This window comes from Tamandua tetradactyla, chromosome 24, assembly GCF_023851605.1.
Source record: "Tamandua tetradactyla isolate mTamTet1 chromosome 24, mTamTet1.pri, whole genome shotgun sequence".
NCBI classification, from domain to species: Eukaryota; Metazoa; Chordata; class Mammalia; order Pilosa; family Myrmecophagidae; genus Tamandua; species Tamandua tetradactyla.
Genome location: NC_135350.1, coordinates 2,839,904 through 2,867,157, shown reverse-complemented (window position 1 = coordinate 2,867,157; position 27,254 = coordinate 2,839,904). Strand labels below are relative to the sequence as shown.

The following is a 27,254-nucleotide window of genomic DNA, read 5'->3' as shown; positions in this document are numbered from 1 at the left end:
CCTAATCCATCTTAACAACCATTCTCAATTACATCACATCTCCAGGGAGATAATCTGATTACAGTTTCAAACATACAGTATTGAATAGGGATTTTTCTGCCTTTATAAAATGGGACTTAGATTAAAACATGGCTTTTCTAGAGGACATCCATCCTTCCAGACCAGCACAACAGCATATAGATGGGTCCTGTATTTTAATCCATTCTGCCAGTCTGTGTTCTTTGAGGAATTTAATCCATTAACATTTGGTGTTATAACTGCATGGGCAGTACTTTCTTCTGCCATTTTGCCTTTCGAATTTTATATGTCATATGTAATTTTTCTTCTTTTTACATTTACTGATAGTCTTCACTTGTACACTCTTCTCCACACCTCTCTCTCCTGTCTTTTCATATCTGTCTCTAGTGCTCCCTTTAGTATTTCTTGTGGAGCTGGTCTTTTGGTCACAAATTCTCTCAGTTATTTTTTTGGTCTGAAAGTGCTTTAATTTCCCCCTCATTTTTGAAGGACAATTTTGCTGGATATAGAATTCTTGGTTGGCAGTTTTTTTCTTTTAGTAACTTAAATATATCATCCCACTGTCTTTTTGCCTCCATGGTTTCTACTGAGAGATCTATGCATAGTCTTATTGGGCTTCCCTTTTATGTGATGGATTGCTTCTCTCTTGCTGTTTTCAAGATTCTCTCTTCCTCTTTGACCTCTGACATTCTGATTAGTAAGTGTCTTGGAGTATGTCAATTTGGATCTATTCTGTTTGAGGTACACTGCATTTCTTGGATCTGTAATTTTAAGTCCTTCATAAGAGTTAGGAAATTTTCAGTAATAATTTCCTTCATTAGTTTTTCTCCTTTTCCCTTCTCTTCTCCTTCTGGGACACCCAAAACACGTATATTCATGTTCTTCATGTTGCCATTCAATTCCCTGATTCCCTGCTCATATTTTTCCATTCTTTCCCTTGTATTTTCTTTTGTTTGCTGGATTTCAGATTTCCCATACTCCAGTTCACTAATCCCATCTTTCGCTTCTTGAAATCTAACATTGTACATTTCTATTGATTTTTTTCATTTCTTCTCTGCCTTTCATTCCCACAAGTTTTGTAATTTGTTTTTTCAGATTTTCTATTTCTTCTTTTTGTTAACTCCATGCCTTCTTTATGTCCTCCCTCAAACCACTGATTTGATTTTTGATGAAATTTTTCATGTCTGTTTGAACATTCTGAATGAATTGTTTCAACTCCTGTATCTCATTTGAATTGATGGTTTGTTCCTTTGACTGGGCCATATCTTCAATTTTCCTAGTATGATTTGTTATTATTTTTTTTTTGCTGACATCTAGGCATTTCCTTACCTTAATTAGTTTATTCTGGAGATTGTTTTCACTTTTTTTACCTAAGATTTTCTTGCTGGGTGACTTTGTTTTCTATCTGTTCTTTTATATTCAGTTCAGCTTATTCTAGACCTCTAGCTTAAGTTTTGTTTAACAGATTAGAATTTTTCAGTTCTTGTTTTCTTGTTTCTTGCCCTGCCTGCATAGTTACCCCCCTTAGGAGGGTCTACTTAGCTATTATAACCCCCCGCCAGATTTTCCCAGACCAAATTTGCCTCCTTTCAAGAGGAAAAAGTCACCTGAGTTAATTTTCCTGAGGGTGAGACCCAGCAGATTGAAAGGCTTTCCTATGAAGTCTCTGGACTCTGTTTTTCCTATCTTGCCCAGTATGTGGTGCTTGCTTGCCTCTGGGTCCCACCTACATAAAGTGATGTGGTACCTTTAACTTCAGCCGACTCTCCCTGCTGGGGGCATTGTTGAGACAGAGGAGAGGGTATAGGCTGGTTTTAATTGCTTCAGTTTTCCAGACCCTGGCATCTGAAGTCCTTGAGGGACGGATTACACCTGAGCTGGACCCACCCCAATCCTGGAGAAGGCACAAGCTCCAGACAAACACTCCAGCAAGCTTAATTCTGCCTGTACCTGGAGCAGTTGGAGCCTGAGAAGACCTGCAGCTGTATCAAAAGACTAGTTAAGCCATAGAATCACAGCCACAAAAAAGAAAAGGAAAAATCCTTTTCAGGGGAGGATCCCCATTCCCCACGTTTGCCAATCAAGAGCATAAGTTGGTATGTTGCTTTGTGCATTTCCAGGTGCTATATGCCCCCTCGTTTCCTTCAGGACTCAGACCCCTTCAAGTATTATGTGCTATCCAATCCAAAAAAACCTCTGTTTTTGTTTTTTGGTTTTTTTTTCTTTTTCTGTCAGCCCTACCCCCTCTGCGCTGGTGCAAAATCCAGCAATCTCAGCTTTTACTACAAGTTCAGCTGAGCTGGGGGGCCTAATTTTAGTAGTCAGAATTTGTTAATTAATTTGCAATTGGAGCTTAGTTGTGCTCAGCCCCTGCTGCTGGTCAAAACTTTCCTTTCCCCTCTGGGTAGCAGCCTGTGGGGGAGGGGCACCAGCCGCCAAGGCTTGGGGGAACTCCTGTTTCTCTGTGGGTTCGCAGCCGGTCCAGCTGGTCCAGACTGGGGTACGCTGTGTGTCCGGTCACTGATGTGGCTCTAGGAGCTGTTCTGTACTGTTTCTGGCTATTTATTAGCTGCTCTGGAGGACGAACTAAATCCCACACCTCGCTAAGCTGCCATCTTGGCCCCACCTTTCCACAATTATTTTTTATATGAACTTTAGAATCAATTATAATGGCTATATATATTTTAAAACCTTGTAGATTACTTTATATGGCATTAACAGCCTTATAAAACTTATTTCTCCACTTATTTTTAGGTTTTCTTTTGTTTCTAGTAACAACAATTTCTTCATATCTAGTTTTTAAAATATATTTGGCAATGCCACAGATTTATGAATATTAATTTCCTGAACTTTCTCATTGCCGTAATAACCTTTCACATAGACTCTTGATTTTTCTTTCAGAAATGTTATCACATGATCTCCAAACAATTATAATTGTGTTTCACTTTTCTATTTCCATATTTCCTGCCTCTTGTTTCTAATTGTTAAACAGTATCTTCAAAAGAAGATTAGATAATAATGATACTAAAGAACAACAATGTTCTGTTTCTTTTTATAATGCGAAATCTATAGCTAGTCCTTAAGACCCAGATTTTTGGCTTGTGGTGGAATTGTTTTATGTTAAGGAAATATTTATATGTTCCTAATCTGTTGAAGGTTTTATTTTTCTTCTTAATCAGAAAAGACTTTGTTTTCAGGTGCACGGGTGGTTCCATGGTGAAAAGCTCACCTGCCATACAGGAGACCCAAATTTAATTCCCAGACCACAAAGCAAAAAGAAAAAAAAAAAGCCTTCATTTTATCAAATATCTTCTAAGTATCTCTTGAGATGAGCATATCACTTTCAAATTTGAACTATTAATATGAGGGATAGCATAATACTGACCCATCCTTATTTTCCTGATGCAAAACCCATTTAGTCATGACTTATTGTTTTAATGTGCTATTAGATCTTATTTACTCTTTCATTATCTACAAACTTCTCATCAATATTATAAGTGAGATAGTTCTGTAATTTGTTGTTGTTATTACTGATGTTTTGTAGTTATCAGTGCCTTGCTTTGTAACCATTATTTGGCTCATTTACTAAAACAAACTGCTAGACTTATGTTCTTTTCTATGCTCCAGAAAAACTTCAACAGCAATGGAGTTATCTGTTCCTTGACGTTTTAACAGAATCTAATCCTTAAGAAATTTATCAAGACCCCAGAGAGTGGGACTGGTAGTAAAATTAGTACATGTGTGTATACATTTTTAAATGTACTAGTTATACATTTCTGATTAAATTACTGCATTTGAAACAGGATATGTATTATATCACATAGTAGCTCCAGATTTTATGAACTAGTTATTTGTTATCTTTCAAAAAGTTCTGAGTTTAAAAATCCTTCCAGGTTTTTCCATTCACCTTGTTTAGAGACCCTTCTTAAAGAAATATACTTTAATCAGGAATATGTGACAATTTAGAATCATCACTTGCTTGGCCTGGAGGCAGTGGTAGAAGAGTGAGTCTCTGCCTTTGTGAGTGCCACCCCTTCCCTGACACCTCCTAATCTTTTATTAACAGTTCTTTTCCTACTTAGAAATCAAGGAAAATACTTGTCACGTAAGATTCACGAGATTATTCTTTGGGTAAAATTCCTGCCAGTATGTGAACAAAAACAATTATTTGGAGGCATTTTTCTAAGTATGAAAAAAGCTTTATCACTCTGAGAGCCAGAGAACTTTCATAAAGTCATCTTTCTTTTTGTGAAGAGACATGCATCACAAAGACAACACAATTTTCAGTTATGAAAAGACATAAATACACCAGGGACAGCTCTAGAATTACTAGTGGATTTGACCATTTGGGGTGTGAGAAGGCTGGTGAGGAGTAAGTGTGGATATGTCTCAGAGTTGTGTCTGACCCTGGCTTTAATTTAATATGGTATTTTTATTTGCGGAGGGCTGGATGGGACTAATGGAAGTTGTATAGGAGCACAGTTGTACTTTAGAGCCACCCCACTTTCCATTTATTAAAAAACAGCAGTCAAAATCATTTAGGATCTCTTCCCTTTGAATTTTACTAAACAATAAGACTGCTTACTCAATTTCTTTTGTTTCCTTCATATTCCAGTCCTAGGCACGTGATTATAAATTGAAGTGATTATTTTTTAACTGTTTTTCAAAGTTGCACATGTATTAGTGTTGAGGAGAAGGATACAGAATCCTGCAAAATTTTATTTTGTTCCATACTTGGCTTTTTGGATCTTGTAGGTAAAACTAAGGGATTTGGTTAACAAGGTTAGTGGCAGCATGAAAATTAGTTTCAGCACCAATTATTCAATCATTTTGTCAAATCATTATAACTTGGTCTTAAATAAGAAAATTAAAACAAAATCCCAAACTCCTTTTAAAGAAAATTATCTAATATTTCTAAGGCCCAAACTTCAGTTTCCTTAACTAAGCTTACACACAAGTGAAGATAGTGTTTCATGACCAAAACTTGTTGTAAATGTTGGTGATACATTAATCTATTCCTTTAGCATCTCCTATCCTTCTTGATATGATTACCAGGGCTGCAAGTATTTGTAAAAAATTGGCTTTTCAATTTTTAAAAACAGGAAGTGCTTATAGCACACAGTTTTTGAACTGACAAACTGAAGTCAAATATAAAGCTGGCAAATGAAATTACAGGATTGAAAGCATATGGAAAATTAAAGCAGCATAAATATGTTAGAGATGTCTGCTCAGGATTCATTTGTAACAACTAAAGAAAGAGGTAGACGCCCTCTCCTAATGTGGTTTGGAAAACAGTTACTTACACACCTGTGTCTTCCTTCCTGCTCAGAACCACAAGGCAAAACTCAACAGGATATAGTTTCTCTGCTAGTTCTCAGCCCTGTAATGGTTCACTGTTTCAGCTGAAGCACAGGCAGTGGGGCCCTGATAAACACCAGCTTCAAGGATAGGTAAACGTCCTGTGAAATATTCTGTACCTGTCCCAGTAAAGCACAAGAACAATCAATAAAGGAAGATAAGGTTTCGCCTCCATAACTGACTAATTTAGCTGGGCATTTAGGTGACCTTGGGTTAAAAGAAAATAGACTAAGAAAAAAGACATGTTGTATATTTTAATTATTCCTTTGCCAACTATGCCATGAACAGGAACCATAAAGGTTTATCACCTGATAAATGTTCCCCTTTCACCGAAGTGTAAACCCAGCTTTAACAGCCGTTGTGTTCTAAGCTATTGGTTCTGAACTGCTGGAAAGTGGAAAAAGTGGAGGCAGAGGTATAATGCTCTGTATATGGGCAACCTATGTGTTCCCGCAAATTTGCATTTGTCAAGAGCCATCCTCAAGTGTCTGGCAATGCCTAACAAACACAGTCTGAAAACATCCGTAACACCCCACCCCACCCCCACCCGCACCCCCACCCCCCACCGCCACCCCAGCTTACTGCTTTCTACAACATTGTTAAGGTCCTCTTTATAAGTACAGGATCTTAAAAAAAGGGAAGCTGGCATTAAAATGTGGAGCATGGGTAAATCTAAATTTTAATTGAAATGACACTAGATTAGTGTAAGATGTACTGTTATCTTTTCTTCATTCTTGGTAATAGATAGGCACAGATTCCTGCCAGGATGAGCATTTGAGAAACTATGTGTCATGGTTAGGAACTCATTCAGTGATTCCTCAAAATTTTGTGAAAGCCTATTTTGGCATTTGGCATAATGGTATATACCAGGAAAACTATACTGGCGATGTGTTTTGTAAAATGAAAGACAAAAATTAAATGCTCCTCATGATAATTTAAGGTCATTTCATCCTAGTATAGTCAACCCAAACAGACACAAGTAGACGGCAAACAAAAAAAAATGATAATAATAACAATAACCACAATTACTACCATTTGTTGAGTTAGCATCATGAGCCAATGCAGATACATATATGTACAATACATAGATACATACGTATAAGACATATAATACAATACATATATGTGTGTATCTATGTATTTGTGGTACTTTTGCACTCAGTATTTTTGCAATCAACATTTGTGGATTTGTGGTACTTTTGCAGTCATTCACAGACCTATGCAGAGAAGTGAAACACTTGAGTCATTTGACACGCATGTTCCCAGCTGAGGCTCAATGATGCAGTGCTGCCTTCTTGCCATCTTGTTTCAGCTCTCATGCTATAAACAAGGATCTTTTTTTGTCTAATGCTCCTAAGGGTGAGAAGGCTGTGATATGCCTTATGAGAAAATGTGTGTTCGATAAGTTTAAATCAGGCATGGGCTATAGTGCTGTTAACCTTGAGTTCAGGGTAAATGAATCAACAATATATACTTAACAAGGTGTCCTTAAACAGAAATCCATATAAAGCAAGGCTATACATTGATCAGTTGATGAAAATGTGTTACCTGAGGCTCACATGAACCTAAACCTGTATTTCCCCTCAAAGCAATTCTTTAGTAATCACTAATTCATTGATCACAATTTTCTAGAAATGGGACATAACCATCATGTATAACAAGAATCAACTACATCTATGGTATTATTATATATATGTACTATAACAATACATAGTATTATATATATTTAGAACTGTGCTGGTTTGAAAGGAAGTATGCCCCCTAAGAAAAGCCATTTTTTAATCTAAATCCCATTTCATAAAGGTAGAATAATCTCTATTCAATGCTGTGTGTTTGAAACTGTGATGAGATCATCTCCCTGGATGATATGATTTAGTTAAAAATGGTTGTTAAACTGGATTAGGGGATGACATACTTCCACCCATTTGGGTGGGTCTTGATTAGTTTCTGAAGTCCTATAAAAGTGGAAACATTTTGGAGAATGAGAGATTCAGAGAGATTCCGAGAGAGCAACACTACAAAGCAGAGAGTCCACCAGCCAGCGACCTTTGGAGATGAAGAAGGAAGACGCCTCCCTGGGAGCTTCATGAAACAGGAAGCCAGGAGAGAAAGCTAGCAGATGACGCCATGTTTGCCATGTGCCCTTCCAGCTGAGAGAGAAGCCCTGACTGTGTTCACCATGTGCCTTCTCACTTGAGAGAGAAACCCTGAACTTCATCAGTCTTCTTGAACCCAACTGTCTTTCCCTGGATGCCTTTGATGGGACATTTCTATAGACTTGTTTTAATTGGGACATTTTCTTGGCCTTAGAACTGTAAACTAGAAGCTTATTAAATTCTACCTTTTAAAAGCCATTCTGTTTCTGGTACATTGCATTCTGGCAGCTAACAAACCAGAACAAATGGGGTGGGTCACGTCTCAACTGAAATAATCAAAAGTTCCCCCCTACAACAGGTTTGCACCCACAGGAATGGATTTAAAGAACATGGCCTTTTCTGAGGTCATTACAGCCTCAAACCAACACAGAGACTTTTATATTATACTTGGTTAGCAAAAAAGGAAGAAGAGAGGAGATGTGAGCAGGAAGGAAAAGGAGGGCATCATACCAAGATAGGTCAGACCTCGAGGTATTGCAGCCCTGGAACGAAGAGGCTCTACACCTGGCCAAGGTGGCTTTCCCAACTGAATGCTGTGGCCTTCCCCCAGAGATGGGGGCTCTGTCAGGGCACTGCCCACCTACATTGATCCTGGTGCCCTGTTTCCATGCAAGTCAAAGGCTCAGCATCTGCTCCCCAAAATCCAGGCATGGGACACCCATTGCCATCTCTTCTAGTTGTCTCCAGTGTTCCACCTATTGCACCTTTCACCACAGAACCCAGGGACCTGGGGACACTGCTCATGGGGGATGTGGGGGACCAGAAAGGGTAGACAACAGGAGAATCTCTCCCTCCGAAAGTGCGAAAGACTGACTCAGGAACTCTGAAGCCTGTGGAAATGATTGAAACTGGACAGTAGACAAATATTCACCTCCACAGGCAATGCCATTCACCCTTTGTTTATATGTCTCAAAATTCAGGAAAGGTGCTTTAAATCTATGTTCCAAAGCTAGCAGAGATTTGGCAGGATATGCGGGTAGTATTGGGGAGTATTTTGACCTTCAATTTCTGTTCCCAGCAGTGAGCTCCACTCTTATTTTATATATCGGGATTTCATTTTTTTAGAGGAAAAAACAGTCCAACTCTTTAAAATTTTTTGAAAACCATTGGCAAGGGACAACGTCACCAGGAAGGTTTTTGGAAATGAAAATGTAAATCCCTTGATGTATATTTTGTTAATGTGTTTTGCATATAATTTAATACAGTGAGTCATTCCAGCAATTCCCAAAATCTTATTTATAAATCTCATGACAGCTGTGTAGTTTTACAAAAATTGGATAAACTTATATGTTGCACACACACAGAGAAGGGGGATTTCACAGGGGAGCACCAGTCCTTCTCCTCCATAAGGTTGTGAAGCATGGGGGCTACTCTCCATTTGGGGTGGTGTGCCTTACAAGAAAACTGTGAGGCATGGAGGGGTGAGGAAAGGTGGGGTTTGGTTGGTTTAAATGTCAAATGGCAGCTAGAAATGGTTTGCTTTAATGCATAAATATAGGTTGTGAGTCTCTGCGGAAAGAGTTATGTCCATGATGAGTTTAAGATGGTAATCTCCCAAAATTAGAATTATGACGAGCTAAGTATGTAATGATGACATTGTGAAGAACTAAAGGAGGAGAGGATTCAAATTTAGAACTAACAAGGGCTGTTTAAGGATGAAGAAGAGGTCATCGAAATTGGTTGAAACTGATATGCAGGTGTGTGAGTTGGTTTCACTCAGGATTACCTCAAGTAAAGATAAACATTCACTTGAGGAACACAAGAATCTTATGAGAATCTTGGAGCATAAAACATCACAGCAGGGTGCACAGGTGGTTCAGTGGTAGAATGCTCACCTTTCATGTGGGAGATTAGGGTTTGATTCCAGAACCATGCACCCCCCCCCCCAAAAAAAAATATCACAACACCTAAAACACAGTTTGAAAAGCGAAAGCTTGGACAAAGTTCTAAGAAAGAATGAATTTTCTTTTTACCTTCAGGGACGCAGTTGTTTATAGCTTTTCTGTCTGTCTTTTTGTTTTTTTTTTTACTCCTCTTTTATTTTTTTTTTACTCCTCTCATTAATTGTCAATAACCGCATCCATGCATCTTAGCTTCTGTTTTCCCCTCCCACCACATCTCTGAATGTCTTCTTTCAACTTCGACTTTGACTACTTCATCTGCCAGCCCATACTCCCAGTTGAAATTCATGAGATAAAGTGTCTAATTTGTCCAGCTGATCCTGGTGTGGGCAGAGCTTTCATTTGAGAGATCACCTTACGGGGAAGCCAATGATTTGGTCAGGTGACCTACCTGGTACAAACAGTTCTGGCTGAGATGTCAGGAAGTCAGATAAAGCAGAACAGGGTCTTCCTACCTGCAGAACGACTTGGGCCTGCTCCCTTCGTGGTGCTGTGCATGAGGCCATTTCTCTCAGACAAACACCATGACTGCCTGTCTAGTAGACCAGTGTCTGGAAACAGAGCTGCTGAAATAGGCTCAAATAGAGGCGGTGGAGAAAGAAGGAGTGTACCCAGGGTGCCAGGTAGGAGAGTGGAAAGATGAGGCACCATAGAACCTAATCAAGGCCAGAGAAAGAATCTGCTCGCTCTAAGGAGAACTTAAAAAGGACACCCTTGAATTGTTAAGGAATGGGAACACAAAGTCAGCCCAGGTAGTCAGTTAGATAGAAGATGACAGACAGACAGACAGATAGGTAGAGAGAGAGAGAGATATAGATAGATAGATAGATAGATAGATAGATAGATAGATAGATAGATAGATAGATAGATAGATAGATAGAGATGAGTAGGTAGTGTAGGCAGGGAGTGGTTAAAGATTCTACATGAGTCAAAGATTAACAGATTTATTGAAGGGATAAAGCAGGGAGAAATCAGGTGGGAGAGCAAAAGGGAGAAAGCAGGCAGGAGGCTGAAATTGGCTCCCACCTGGGGAGCCAGCAGGAAGAAAGAGAAAATGGCTCTGGCCCTTTGTTCTGGCAGTTGTGTTTTAAAGGGACAGTGATGCCAGGAGGGGAGGGAGCCCACTCGGTGGTGTGTTGTTTCCTGATTGGATGGGGGCTTGTAACAGGTTTTAATCTGGATCCTCGGACTTGCCAAGGATGCTAATGAGGGGGGTGGAGGCAGGCTCTACATCAAGAGTTCCTTTTGCTCTTAGAATTCTTAGGATTCTTTTTTGGGACCTGATAGATAGATAGATAGATAGATAGATAGATAGATAGATAGACAGACAGACAGACAGACAGACAGATAGAACACAAAACTGAAATTTTATTTCAGTACTGAAGAAACAACTAAATTCCTACCAAATACTTCATCTTCATCATGTGTAGTTAACTTTGTCAGCAGTACCTTATTAATTTAGAACAAAGGGCAAGTAAAACTTAGATCATGCATGTGTTAAAAAAGACAATAAATAAGGAAAACACAGAAATCCATCTTAAAACAGAAAATTTTCAATGAAGGAAGATATTGAAAACAATAAACAAATCAGTTTATGTAACTTTTAAATTAGTATCATGTAAAATAAATAGAACAAGTGAAAAAAGTACGCAAAGATCCAAGGGATTGAGAAGTGTATTTTAATCTTATTCATTGAAAGGACTACTGGTTGCTTCTTAGTATCCACTTTCTCCTTCTTTAGTGATGAGAATCCTATTTCTGCACATTGCTGCAAAACCATAATGTTACAACCAGTGTGGCCTTGTAACCAATTTTTAGCCAATGATTTATAAAAGGAAGCTTTGTGTTCAACTCTCAGGAAGTATCTTTACTGGGGAAGGTAGGGCCTTCTTTTTGTTTCCTCCTTCCTGTTATCTGCAATGCAGATAGAACAGCAATCACCTAACATGAGACAACTTTAGCAATGAAGCTACACATGCAAGAGGGGAAAAAATTTAAAACCTGGGTCCCTAAAGTATCATGAGGTTGTGACTCTAGAGCTGGGTCACATAGCTCTTTTCTTCATTTATGTCAACAAGAAATACACATCTTTAGTTTAAGCCACTATTTTTCAGGCATTTTGTACCCACAGTTAGACTTAATCAAACTTACTACTCCACTCAGAGATACAGGATACTGGGCTCTTTTCATAGTCTCAGCCTACCTATTTTGGATTATTCTTAAATGCTTAATGTAACCTTAAAAAAAATAATAAATTAAGGCTTTGCTTCTTTCTTCAGTCATTAATGATTAAAATGGCATTACTAAATTCATCCGGCTTCAGTAATCTCATCTGCTTCCAAAACAACCAATGTTTTCTATATACTCTTTTTTTCTCTAGTTTCTGTATTCCTTACTTGTGTGGTGTGGGCTGATTTTTATTTGTGTTGTATATCCCTGATCCCAAATGTTGCTAATTTGTGAGCTAAATGCCTTTTGCTTTGAGGACCAAACAGGATTCTGCATTTTACTGCCCAACTTCTTTAAGGATCCATCATATAACTCTGCAGCTAAATTAAACAAAGACTCAACAAGGTTAAGTCATCAAGCGCAGAATTACTATAACATAAAGCAAATTTACTTGTACATTTAACATAACATGAAGTAAATTAATTTATAAAAATTATCTAAGATTGAAACATTAAATGACATTACTTCTCCTAATTCTAAGACAGAGGCTAAAAGCTTGCCATAAAGCTTGAAGACAAACAAAGAGAAAAACATTTCCTCCACAGTCTCACAGCAGGAACTGGATGCAGTATAAAGTGAAATGGAAGCAGACAGCACTTAGAAGATCAATGAACGTTCAAGCTGGAGCTAAGCTACTTGAGAAAAATATAGGATAAACTTGTGTAATACATTGGAGAAGAAACACCTTTCTCTGGAATTCTTTTCAGAAAAACCACTATGCTTTCATGAGTAGCAGGTGACACCATGAGGCACCTGATATGGATGGTTTCTCTGCCTGGAGATATAGGGAAGCTTTTGTCATTCCAGAGGAAGAACGTACAGAAAGGAAGAGTGGGGAGTGCAGCCGTGAGATGATTAAAGAAAGATAGCAAACTCCAAAAGGGGACCACACACATTTTTGTTAGGTTGTTAAACTCACCAAATGCTTGAAGTGAAGCTCCTTCTCTAAGCACAGGCAAGGTGGGGGCTCTGCATCCGTGCTGACGCCGAGAGGCAAGGCAGCAGACAGAGCCTAAGTGGGAGAAGTGAAGAGGCCAGGAGAAAAGTAGGAGAACGTGTTTAGAAACTGCAGGCGCTGGGGAGGGGAGGTGGGAATATGGGGGTGTAATGGACACTCGGGTGTCTTTAAAGAGGAGATCAAACCAAGGTTAAACTCTACTCTGACTGAGGAAAGAAGAAATCGTAGGAAACACCAGGCAGTAGGGTAATACCATATAATAGGCAACATAGCAGAAGTGGGGGCCATTTCCTGTCTTTGTCACTGCGACCTTATGGTTTCAACTGTCAAACTCATTTATTCATGTGGCCCAAGTTCTCACTTGGATCTTATCCCCTTGGGATTCAATGAACATTTCTACCATTCCTGCTATTATCTTTGAAATCCTTTACAGCAAAAAACAAACTTTAGCTTACAAAAGAATATTCATTTTTATCATATCTGCTGTTTAGTTTCCTAGGCTTGATCAAAGCCAATACCGTAAAAAGGGTTGGCTTTAAACAATGGGAATTTATTAGCTTATGATCTTGAGGCTGAGAAAAATGTCCAAATCAAGGCATTACCAAGGCAATGCTTTCAACCCGAAGACTGGCCATCTAGGGCTGGCTTTCAGTAATGCTTGCTCCCGGGCTCCTTGGTCACAGGACGGTGCACAGGGCGGCCTCTCCTGGCCTCTCCTGACTCTTCCCGATTCCACCGACTTGGCGCTCTTGCTTCCCGTGGTCTTCTCTCTGTCTAAGGTTCATTGTGCTTATCATAGGGCTCCAGCAATAGGATTAAGACCCGTCCTGGGCCACAATGTGAGGGATGTAACTTCATCAAAAGAACCTACTTAACAATGGGTTCACACCCATAGGATGGATTAATTTTAAGAACATGCTTTTCCTGGGTACAAACAGATTCAGGGCACCACACCCACCATAGCCAGCTCTACTCCCAGCACCCGGGAGGACACTACTTTTATTATTAGTGGTACTCGTTCAGTAAAAAAACATAATCATTTATAGATTTGTTTCTTCTACATTATATACAACCAATGGGCTCCATTAGCTAAGCGGCATAGTTATTTGGAGGTCATATGATAATAGTCTTTTTAAATTCTTACAGTCACTTTATATTTAAATTGTAGCCCTTCAGTTTCCAGCCCCCTCTGTAACTCCCTGTTCTCTTTCCTTCTTTTTTTCTCCATTGCGTTTTTTACAAAATGACATATATTTTACTCCTTTAGTGTATACTGTCTTTCTTTCTTCTGAAGAATATAGTTCCATGAGTGTGTACACTGCTATATCCTCACTATGCAGAACAATGCTTGCATATAGTATTCACTTAAAACTGGCTTTGGAATGAATGAATAATTACTTCTTAAATATTATTTTCGACTTGATACAGGATGTAGGAAGTTAAAAAGGGAAACAATTCTACAAATGCAAAAAAAAAAAACTTAAGATTCTGCATCAGTAAAAGATCATTTTAACAAGTGCATGCCAGACAGGATTATGATTAATGGTAGCAAATTCATAAAATGCTATCATCTTCCCTGTTCATCTATAGAAATAGAAAAAAGTAGAATTTCTCCAATGATGAACAATTCTAAAATTCTAACACAATTCTAAAACATTCAAGAAATAGAATATTACACTAACCAAATACCTTTAACAAAAAGACAAAAATACACTTTTTTTGCATGAACACTTGTCTAGCTGGTTGAAAAACACTTCATGAGATAATAGCACTTGATGACACAATCAGCCACTTCTAAAGTTAACCCTTATGCCTAAAACACTATACTACTGTTTCGTGTATTTAGGAATCTAAACTATAGCAGTACTTTCCAAATTTTTATCCTAGCATCTTTAAAACAATAACTTTACATAATAACGACAAAACCCCACCAGGATAAGAATTTTGCTGATACCTTTTGAATGCTATTACAGATAAAAGAATGAAATATGTCCTTCCAATTTGAAGCAAATTTATTATTAGCTCATCCTCAAATGTCTTTGGAACTGTGCAACAGGTGTCTTTCAAACCATTTTGAAAATCACTCATTTTGTTCCAAGGCACAAATAGCCTAACATCTAGGTAAAATAGTATCAAGTAAGAAGTATCTGTAATTTGAAAGGTATCAAAAAGAGCTCAATGATCCCCACCCCACACAGTAAGCCTTGTCTATTAACTAAAGCTCTTTCAATTGCAAGGTTTAGAAACCCAAATCACACCAACAAGAGAAGGAAGTTTATTATCTCACATTAAGTAGGACATTTAGGATAGCATTTATTTCAGATACTGCTGTACATTTCATATACAAGGCACAGCCTTTCTGTTTCTCTGTATTTGTCCCTTTCTCTCCTTCCTTTCTTCCTCTCCCATATCCCAGCAGTGCTTCACATCTCAAATCTCAGAGAAAAATAAAATATTCCTTACTATTTTCAGATTCCTTACAAGACGTCAGTTAAAGCACGCTGCTAACTTTCTCCAACAAGATTAACCTTGGATGAAGTGTAGAGGGAAATAAGAAAAAAACTATGAGAAATCCTTATGGAAAAAGTCTGAACTGTTGCGTGCTCAGAGAGATTCAGATGTAGCAGATATAGTAGGTGTAGCAAATATAGTAGAAAAGCAGCAGCTGGAGTCCCATTCTTGTTTATCCTCTAGTGGCTTTGTTGCCTTAGAAAACCAGTACCTGCTGCATGGGTATCAGGAGCAAAACTCAGACTGCTAGTGTGAGCCATCAGAGTAGGATGACCAGGGCAGCGCAGAGGCATGGTTTGGCAGAGAAACTGAGTTAAAAAGGGGATGATACACCTTGTGCAATCACTTTACCCTCCTTCCTTCCCTAACTCCCAAGTGTGGGCTGGGCCAGCATCATGGGCATGCAACTTGTGCAGGAACATAGGACCCCATGCTTGGTTTAATGCTCTGCTGTTGCCACCTTGAAACTGTTTTTCAACTTATGTTTTGTAAGTAAAATCTGATGGAATAATAAATCACGTGCATGAGCAGAGAAGACACATGCATATCTCATACTCCTTATTATCCCAACTTTGCCACTGTTCATGATGCTCCATGAGTTATAGAGTTCTGGTAGACCCACAAGACATGTGAATTACGCAAAACAAAGTGAGTGCAGGGTAAGCGTATTATGTCTGTGTTAGTTAGATTCAGTTGTCAACTTGGCCAGGTGAGCATACCTAGTCTTGTTGCTATGGTCATAAGCCAACGGTACGTGAACCTCATCTGTTACTAATTACATCTGCAGTTGGCTAGGAGGCGTGTCTGCTGCAATGAGTGACATTTGACTTAATTGGCTGGTGCTTAAATGAGAGACTCAATGTAGCACAGCCCAAGCAGCTCGGCATTCCTCATCTCAGCACTTGCAGCTCAGCCCAGGCCTTTGGAGATGCAGTAAGAATTCACCCCAGGGAAAGTTGTTGGAACCCAGGGGCCTGGAGAGAAGACCAGCAGAGACCATCCTGTGCCTTCCACGTAAGAAAGAACCTCATTGGAAAGTTAGCTGCCTTTCCTCTGAAGAACTAACAAAATAAATCCCTTTTATTAAAAGCCAATCCATCTCTGGTGCATTGCATTCCGGCAGCTAGCAAACTAGAACAATGTCTATGACTGAGAAAATAGAAGCACTGCCAGTCCCCAGATGCCACACTTTTCATTTGAGCCAGAGCTTGCTTTCAATGCAGAAAGAATATAGTGGTGTTCTAAGAAACAGGAAAACCCAAGGAATCCTATCAGATCTTTGCTCACTCATGTTAACTCCTGTTTTAGCTAACTACATATACTGAAAATGATGACATAGAAGGAAAGGGAAAAATAAGGCAGCCAATACTTTCTTTTCCTTTCAGTCTTGCCTTACTCATCAGTAAGCTAAACGTAGAGAAATGGGATAAAATAGCTGAATCAGTTTCATACAATGTTTCCACTCTTCTGGCAAGAACAAAGTTCAGATTATATATGAACTATAAAATATGAACTATACAATTTTAGTGATTCTGCATACAAATTAAATGCTCTTATATTTGCATTTAAAACAGACATTGCACAATATAAAGATGAAAGTAAAACCCATGCCAATAATTTAAGTTTCAAATTTTTTATTGACTTAGAACAAAATTAAAAGATGAAAAAACACCATGACTACTTGAGAAGAAGAGGAAGACTATGGAAAAAAAGATGAAATTTTATATTTTAGTTACATTTAGTTCTTTTAATGGCATCTTCATTTTGCAGTTGAGCCCAACAAATCATGTAGTCATAGCTGGTGGAAGATTACAATTGGATAAGAGTTTCTCTCCCCATGCAACCTCTTCCTGGGGCTTAAGAGTGAAGACCCTACCTGAGGAGGGGCTTGGAAAGGTGATGTGCTATCTAGAGCTCTTTCCCACGCCTCATCTGTACTAGTTTCTAGTTACTGTTGTCACAAATAACTGTAAACTTCATGGTTTATAGAATACAAATTATAGTTCTATAGGTCAGAAGTCTGACACAGGTCTCATTGGACTAAATTCAAGGTGTCTCCAAGGCGACTTTCCTTTCTGGGGCCATAGAGGAATATCAATTTCCTTGCTTTACCAGCTTCTGGAGGCTGTCTGCATCCCATGACTTGTAATCCTCTCCTTCCATCTTCAAAGGTAACGACGACATGTTCATCCTTCTCATCTTGCTGTTTCTTTCCAGCTAGGAAATTTTCTCTACTTTAAAAAACTCATGTGATTAGAGGAGCCTGTTTGGATAATCCAAGATAACCTCATCTCAAGGTCCATAACCTTAATCAAATCTGCGAAGTGTACGGAAGGTAACATATTCACAGGCTCAAAAGTCAAGAGTGTGGACATCTTTGAGGGTCATTACTCTGTCCACCGCGTCATCCCTGGGGTTTTCAGAGTTCATGTAGAGCATCCTGTGGCCGTGGCTCTTCCCTAGAATGCCCTGCAAAGCATGGGGGTTGATAGCCATGGGGAAACCCAGACTCACAAGATAAAAGAAGACAACACACTGGATTACAGATGTTATCAGAAAGGCAAGACACTGTATCAGAACAAAGAGATTAAGAGTTTAAAACTCATATAACAGGGCGGTGTGACGGTGGTTCAGTGGTTCAGTGCTCATCTGACATGCAGGAGGCTGAGGTTCAATTCCCAGTGCCTGCCCATGTTAAAGCAAAGACAAGACACACGCTTGTCTTGACTTTAATGAAAACATTTAAAAGAATAAGTAGAACAATAACAAGAACAATACTTCACACAAAAAAGAACCAAATGGAAATAGTGGGCATGAAAAATATATTAAAAAGATGGAATATAATCTAAAAATACTTAAATTTTTTAGATTAATTTAAAAATTTTTTTAAGTACCAAAAAACACCAAACAAATGCAAACATTCTTAACTTTTGATCATTCTGTTCTACATATATAATCAGTAATTCACAATATCATCACATAGTTGCATATTCATCATCATGATCGTTTCTTGAAACACTTGCATCTATTCAGAAAAAGAATTACAAAAAATAATGCATACAATACCCCTTACCCCTCCCTTTCATTGATCACTAGCATTTCAATCTAAATTAAACTAATTTAAATTTAAGTGACGTATACAATAAATAATACAAATGGTAAAACTGATACAACTGCAGAATGATTTAGTGAGTTATATAATTGAACCATGAACTCTCCTACAAGAAAAGGAGAAATATAAAGAAATAAAAATTATGCAATTAGTTATCTGAAAGCTAAGAGGTAATGAAGAAAGAAGTAGAAACTCAAGCACTATATATTAGTAGTCTTAGAAAGAGGGAAGAAATGGAAAAAATGAAACATTTGAAGAAATAATGGAAACATATTTCTTAAATGGAAAGTACCAATATCATATAATTTAGAAATGAAATTTCATGCATATTAACTACTTCACATAGAAGAAATATCTTTGTCAAGCAAGTACAATAACTATAGAAAAAAGAGACATGAAATTTGAGTTTTCATGTTTTTTAAAGAAGATAACTTATTTCATGGTAGTTGCTATTTTAAAAATTATCTTCACGGGGTGGTGCAACAATGGCTCAGTGGCAGAATTCTCTCCTGCCATGCCAGAGACCCGGGTTCAATTCCTGAAGCCTGCCCATGTGAAAAAAAGAAAAAGAAATTATCTTCATGGGTACACTGATAGTTCAGTGGTAGAATTCTTCCCTGCCATGTGGGAGACCCTGATTCAATATCTGCCCGTTCACACCAAAAAAAAAAAAAATCATTCAACAAATGGGCTGCAAAGATGGGATATTCACAAGGAAAAGAATAAAATGTGACCCTCACTGCACAGCTCAAAAAAAAAAATTATCTTCACGCATACTTGGTAGCCCTGATAAACTGACATGTTGATGACATTGATAAATTCATTCTGTCAATCTTTATAATATGTGCTTTTAATGCATTCTTCTTTCATTTAAAGTTTATAACATTTCAACAAAATAACTGTTGTTTTCCTCATTCTTAATCTAACTTAATTATGTGTAGCATTGCAGTTCAGGAGGGAGCGAAGTTTCATCCCACAGGCTCCCTTAGCTATGAGGGCTTTCAGGCTCAATCCTGTAAGATTCCACCATGCACAGAAAGCCGAACACCATATTAGCCTCTCCCATGAAATTATCATTTTTACTATAACACTGTATAGCTCCCACCTGTCACAGTATCTTCTTTTTCTTCTTTCCGCATAACAAAAAATGCACAGTTGCTTCAACATAAACTTTTGTTTCACATAAATGTCATTGAAAGACTATAAATAAAACATTGTTTGATATTTATAAATGCATAACTTTGTTGTAGAAAAATGACACAGGTTCATTGTATATTATTTGTAAACTGCAAATAAGTTTTTCAATACCCACTATTTTCACCAGCCAAACTTAACTAATTCATTTTAGTGTGTACTGTCTAAACATCTTTTAATTATAATTAATTTGCATGACATGATTTAAATGTACTTTTTGTTACTTAAAACTTTGAAGTGAGCATTTTCCTTTGTCATCAAGTATCCTTCTAAAATATGAAACGTCATGTGCTGGTTTGAAAGGATATATGTCCCCCTAGAAAAGCCATGTTTTAATCAAAATCCCATTCCCTATTCAATACTGTATGTTTGAATTGTAATCAAATCATCTCCCTGGATGATGTGATTTAGTCAAAAGTGGTTGTTAAACTGGATTAAGTGATGACATCTCTCCACCCATTTGAGTGGGTCTTGATAAATTTCTGGAGTCCTATAAAAGAGGAAATATTTTGGAGACTCAGAGAGACTCGGAGAGAGCAGAGAATGCTGCAACACCATGAAGCAGAGAGTCCATCAGCCAGCGCTTTGGAGATGAAGAAGGAAAATGCCTCCTGAGGAGTTTCATGAAACAGAAAGCCAGGAGAAGAAGCTAGCAGATGATGCCATGTTCGCCATGTGCCCTTCCAGAAGAGAGAGAAACCCTGACCCTATTCACCATGTGCCTTTTCAGATGAGAAAGAAACTCTGACTGTGTTCGCCATGTGCCCTTCCACTTGAGAGAGAAACCCTGAACTTCATCAGCCTTCTTGAACCAAGTCTGTCAGCTAGCAAACTAGAACACTTCAATAATGAGATCCTTGTAGGATCTAAGACATTTTGTGTTTGTGACAATCCTATTGCTGTCTATCACTTTTTAAAATTCTACATTTCCTTGAAAATATCATTTGTCATTTCTTTCCCTGTCACTATCACATAATTGCATTGTAAGTAATCTCTCTGTCCTAAATCCTGCTTGCATTGCAATTGTCTAGAATCTATTAGGCATGCAAATCTATTTCAGTTCCTTAAACTAAACAGAATATTGTTACATTAAAATGATGATCTCTGGTGATTTCTTACTTATTATTATAGAAATTTTCAAATAGAATACAATAATGAACTTCAATGCACCCATCACCATTTTTCAACAATTATGAGTTTATGTTAAATTCACCCCCACACCTCAATTTTACCTCAAAGAAAATGTTGGAATCATTCCATTTCTCTTAGTATGATTTCTTAAAGTACAGAAATCCTCTAAGCACAACCACAGAACAGATGATGATGCAGAGGGTCAAACACGTTGGCAGCATAAGATACACCAGAGTTCTGTTCCCCCACAGAGTCTTTGAGCCACTAGCAAAAACTGGCAGAGCCAACTTCCTCAAAAATTTGAAAAGAGTTAAAGGATTGCAGTAATATGGCAAGTGCCAAATGAAGAAAAGAGAGCTTTAAAATGGTAGCTGAAATTCACGGTTCCCCGGCTGGTCCTTCCCCACATCGCTCTGGAATAGTGTGGAGCTGGCCTGCACTTCCATTTTGGGTCTCTCCCCCTATTCAAGGGGAAACAGATTAACCTTAAGACATGCTGGAGTTGTCTGTCTGTTGATTCAGACTGAAAGACTGAACAAGGAAGCTCCTTTCCGTCTCCACTCCCAGGCTGTGCTCTGCAGGCAGAAGCAGCTTGCAGGCAACTAAAGCTGTGTAAGAAACAAATCCAAGGAGCCTGAGGCAAAGAATTGCCTGCATTAAATCGTACAATAAAATACTTAGGAGGGAAGAAACTCTAGTTTATACAGAGCACCAAAGGCCATGAGAAATGGGGGTTTTCTTAAGGTCACAAGTTAGCATAAACAGAGGACAAGGCACAAGCCTAGATAAGATGGAGAGGTTCTTGCATTTCACTTTCACCTCAGGATGACCTTGATAGAAGACCTAAGTTCTGAGAGAGAGGACTAGAAAAAGCAGAGCCAATTTGCAAAGACTGTTAAGGTGTCTTTTGTATTGATTTGCTTGTTTTTATTTGCTTCTGGCAGTCAAAGAAATTTCTGTCATATCAAACTAGTCACAAACTTAAAGAATAGACAACTCAGAGATTAAATCTTAGAGTTACTTTAAAATATTAAAGTGTATAGTGTGCAATAAAGGTTTATAGGACAAGAAAAAGAGTTAATGTTGGTTACCCAAAGATAAAAATCAAAAACCATCAATCAAGAGGACCAGACAGAGCTTTTTAAAATGACCTTCTATATGATCAAGTGCATAAAGGAAAACAAAGAAAAGAAATAAAGGATATCAAGAAAACAAATGAATGAACAATATGAGAATCTCAATAAAGAGATAGAAATGTTTAAAAAGAACCGAATAAAAATATTGGAATTGAAGACTATAATAACTGAAATGAAAAATTCCATAGAGGGTTTAAACAGCAGATTAGAGTAGACAGAAGAAAGAATCTGTGAACTCAAACATAAGAAATTGAAATGATTCAGGCTTAGGAGCAAAAAGAATCTTAAAAAGTGACGGAGCCTAGAGACCCGTAGGGCACCATCAAGTGCAGGAATATACACATTATATTCTCTCCTCAGGTGGAGAGTAGATAAAGGGACAAAATGAATATTCAAAGAACTAATGGAGAAAATATCCCAAATTTGATGAAAGACATGAATATGCCTTTCATGTTCAAGAAGCCCAACAAAATTTAAGTAGGATAAACTAAAAAGAACCATGCTCAGATGCATAGTAGTCAAACTGTTGATTGCCAAAGATAAGGAGAGAGATCTGAAAGGTACAAGACAAAAGAAACATGCTATGTACAAAAGAATCCCGATAAGATTAAGTATCTAATTCTCATCAGAAACTGTGGAGGCAAGGGCGAGCCACAGTGGCTCAGCAGGCAGAGTTCTCACCTGCCATGCCAGAGACTTAAGTTCAATTCCTGGTGCCTGCCTATGCAAAAAAAAAAGAAAGAAACTGTGGAAGCAAGATAGCAGTGGAATGAAATATTTGAGGTGCTAAAGAAAACAATTACCAACCAAGAATTTTGTATAGAGTGAGATTAGTTTTCAAAAATAAGGAAGACATCCATGCAGGAGACCAGGGTTCAATTCCTGAACCATGCACCCCCCCCCCAAAAAAAAATGAGGAAGTCAAAAGACGTTAAACAAAAGCTGCCTAAACTTTTTGCATGACTAAAAGAAGTTCTTCAGACTCAAAAGATAGGAGAGTAAACAGTGGATCAAAGTGGCATAAAGAAACAAAGACTTCCAATAAGGCAATCATGGTGTAATTATAAAGGCCAGTACTATTGTGTTGCATTTTTTGGTATGTAACTCCACATTTTACTTCTTACAAATTGTAAAACGCAAATGCATTAAATCAAATAATAAATGTAAAATTTTGGACATACAATGTATAAAGATATAGATGGTAACAAGTACAACAAAATGGTGAGGGGACAGAGGGGCATAGGAACATTATACTTGTATACTATTGAAGTTAAGTTGGTATCTAATTGAACATGACTGCTATAGATTTAGGATACTAAACCTTAGCCTCATTATAACTGTTCTAGTTTGCTAGCTGCCAGAATGCAATACACAAGAAACAGAATGGCTTTTAAAATGGGGACTTTAATAAGTTGCTAGTTTACAGTTCCAAGGCCAAGAAAATGTCCCAATTAAAACAAGTCTAGACACGCAGCTTCCCGGGCCGGCTGGGAGCCTCAGATCAGTAGTTCCCCAAGCCGTGGCGGCTGGCATCCCTCCCCCACAAGCGAATTTCCAGAGAGAAAGGAAAGAGTCTCCAACAGTAGTAGAGACTGAGCCCAACCTAACACCAATAGTGGCATTAATGAACAATTTCTGACTACTAAAAATAGGCCCTCAGCTCATGTGAAACTGATCAAGGCGGAAGTTGCCTATTGGGATAACTGAAAAAGAGGAAAGGGGGCGAAACAGAGCCTTCTGCAGCTGTTTCTATGGAGGCTTGGTTGCCTCTGGGCTCAGCGCTGGGATTACACAGGTGGCAACTGCCCCGAACGCAGAAACAGGCTGCTTACAGGGCTCTCTACCACCTGAACCTTCCCCATGGGAGGGGTGAAATGCAACACAGGTGGAATCCCTCTCTCAAGGAATTCAGATCCCAGGACTTCACAATTTGAAGCCATTAAAACCAACATAAAACCTTTCCTCTGTCTCCACCACACACCCGGCAGCGAGAGTCTTCCAAAGTTAAAGGAGCCACAACATCTTTTGCTGGTGGGACCCACAGACAGACAAGCACCACATACTGGGCAGGATAAGAAAAACAGAGCCCAGAGACTTCACAGGAAAGTCTTTCAACCTGCTGGGTGCCACACTCAGGGAAATCTGATTAAATGCCCAGACACCAGCAAAAAATAACAAATCACACCAGAAAAATTGAAGATATGGCCCAGTCAAAGGAACAAACCAATAGCTCAAATGAGATACAGGAGCTGAGACAACTAATTCTGAATATACAAACAGAAATGGAAAACCTCTTCAAAAGCCAATCAATAAATTGAGGGAGGACATGAAGAAGGCATGGGATGAACAAAAAGAAGAAATGGAAAGTCTGAAAAAACAAATCACAGAACTTATGGGAATGAAAGACACAGTAGAAGAGATGAAAAAAACAATGGAAACTTACAATGGTAGATTTAAAGAGACAGAGGCTAGAATTAGTGAACTGGAGGATGGAACATCTGAAATCCAAAAAGAAACAGAAACTATAGGGAAAAGAATGGAAAATTTTGAGCAGGGGCTCAGGGAATTGAATGATAATATGAAGCACACAAATATACGTGTTGTGGGTGTTCCAGAAGGAGAAAATAAGGGAAAAGGAGGAGAAAAACTAATGGAAGAAATTATCACTGAAAATTTCCCAACTCTTATGAAAGACCTAAAATTACAGATCCAAGAGGTGCAGCGCACCCCAAAGAGAATAGATCCAAATAGGTGTTCTCCAAGACACTTACTAGTTAGAATGTCAGCGGTCAAAGAGAAAGAGAGGATCTTGAAAGCAGCAAGAGAAAAACAATCCATCACATACAAGGGAAACCCAATAAGATTATGGGTTGATTTCTCAGCAGAAAACATGGAAGCTAGAAGACAGTGGGATGATATATTTAAATTACTAAAAGAGAAAAACTGCCAACCAAGACTCCTATATCCAGCAAAATTGTCCTTCAAAAATGAGGGAGAAATTAAAACATTTTCAGACAAAAAGTCACTGAGAGAATTTGTGACCAAGAGACCAGCTCTGCAAGAAATACTAAAGGGAGCACTAGAGTCAGATACAAAAAGATGGAAGAGAGAGGTGTGGAGAAGAGTGTAGAAAGAAGGAAAATTAGATATGATATATAAAATACAAAAGGAAAAATGGTAGAGGAAAGTACTACCCAAACAGTAATAACACCAAATGTTAATGGACTGAACTCCTCAATCAAAAGACATAGACTGGCAGAATGGATTAAAAAACAGGATCCTTCTATATGCTGTCTACAGGAAACACATCTTAGACCCATAGATAAACATAGGTTGAAAGTGAAAGGTTGGGAAAAGATATTTCCTGCAAATAACAACCAGAAAAGAGCAGGAGTAGCTATACTAATATCCAACAAAGTAGACTTCAAATGTAAAACAGTTAAAAGAGACAAAGAAGGATACTATTTACTAATAAAAAGAACAATTAAACAAGAAGATATAACAATCATAAATATTTATGCACCAAATAAGAATGCCCCAAAATATGTGAGGAATACACTGCAATCACTGAAAAGGGAAATAGACACATCTACCATAATAGTTGGAGACTTCAATTCGCCACTCTCATCAATGGACAGAACATCTAGACAGAAGATCAATAAAGAAACTGATAATTTGAATATTACAATAAATGAACTAGACTTAACAGACATTTATAGGACATTACACCCTACAACAGCAGGATACACCTTTTTCTCAAGTGCTCATGGATCATTCTCAAAGGTAGACCATATGCTCGGTCACAAAGCAAGTCTCAACAAACTTAAAAAGATTGAAATCATACACAACACTTTCTTGGATCATAAAGGAATGAAGTTGGAAATCAATAATAGGCAGAGTGCCAGAAAATTCACAAATACGTGGAGGCTCAACAACACACTCTTAAAGATCGAGTGGGTCAAGGAAGAAATTACAAGAAAAATTAGTAAATATCTCAAGGCAAATGAAAATGAAAACACAACATATCAAAACCTATGGGATGCAGCAAAGGCAGTGCTAAGAGGGAAATTTATTGCCCTAAATGCCTATATCAGAAAAGAAGAAAGGGCAAAAATTTGGGAATTAACTGTCCACTTGGAAGAACTGGAGAAAGAACAGCAAACTAACCCCAAAGCAAGCAAAAGGAAAGAAATAACAAAGATTAGAGCAGAAATAAATGAAATTGAGAACACGAAAACAATAGAGAAAATCAATAAGACCAGAAGTTGGTTCTATGAGAAAATCGATAAGATTGATGGGCCCTTAGCAAGATTGACAAAAAGAAAAAGAGAGAGGATGCAAATAAATAAGATCAGAAATGGAAGAGGAGACATAACCACTGACCTCACAGAAATAAAGGAAGTAATAACAGGATACTATGAACAACTTTATGCTAATAAATACAACAATGTAGATGAAATGGACAAGTTCCTAGAAAGGCATGAACAACCAACTTTGACTCAAGAAGAAATAGATGACCTCAACAAACCAATCACAAGTAAAGAAATTGAATCAGTCATTCAAAAACTTCCCAAAAAGAAAAGTCCAGGACCAGATGGCTTCACATGTGAATTCTACCAAACATTCCAGAAAGAATTAGTACCAACTCTGCTCAAACTCTTCAAAAAAATTGAAGTGGAGGGAAAGCTACTTAATTCATTCTATGAAGCCAACATCACCCTCATACCAAAACCAGGCAAAGATATTACAAAAAAGAAAACTACAGGCCAATCTCTCTAATGAATATAGATGCAAAAATCCTCAACAAAATTCTAGTAAACTGGATCCAGCAACACATTAAAAGAATTATACATCATGACCAAGTAGGATTCATCCCAGGTATGCAAGGATGGTTCAACATAAGAAAATCAATTAATGTAATACACCATATCAACAAATCAAAGCAGAAAAATCACATGATCATCTCAATTGATGCAGAGAAGGCATTTGACAAGATTCAACATCCTTTCCTCTTGAAAACACTTCAAAGGATAGGAATACAAGGGAACTTCCTCAAAATGATAGAGGGAATATATGAAAAACCCACAGCTAATATCATCCTCAATGGGGAAAAATTGAAAACTTTCCCCTAAGATCAGGAACAAGACAAGGATGTCCATTATCACCACTATTATTCAACATTGTGTTGGAGGTTCTAGCCAGAGCAATTAGACAAGAAAAAGAAATACAAGGCATCAAAATTGGAAAGGAAGAAGTAAAACTATCACTGTTTGCAGACGATATGATACTATATGTCAAAAACCCAGAAAAATCCACAATAAAACTACTAGAGCTAATAAATGAGTACAGCAAAGTAGCAGGTTACAAGATCAACATTCAAAATTCTGTAGCATTTCTATACACTAGCAATGAACAAGCTGAGGGGGAAATCAAGAAATGAATTCCATTTACAATTGCAACTAAAAGAATTAAGTACTTAGGAATAAATTTAACTAAAGAGACAAAAGACCTATACAAAGAAAACTACAAAAAACTGTTAAAAGAAATCCC

General features: G+C 37.9%; 1 long non-coding RNA gene across 3 annotated transcripts in view; it reads right to left on the bottom strand.

Annotated features, from left to right (window-relative positions):
- The window catches only part of LOC143668419 (uncharacterized), a 190,682-nt gene extending 180,470 nt beyond the window's left edge, over window positions 1–10,212 (bottom strand). For all 3 annotated transcript variants that reach the window (XR_013168434.1, XR_013168435.1, XR_013168436.1), the window contains exon 1: window positions 9,889–10,212. This is a non-coding gene — a long non-coding RNA (uncharacterized LOC143668419). The remainder of the gene's footprint in view (window positions 1–9,888) is intronic.
- Window positions 10,213–27,254: the final 17,042 nt, after the last annotated feature.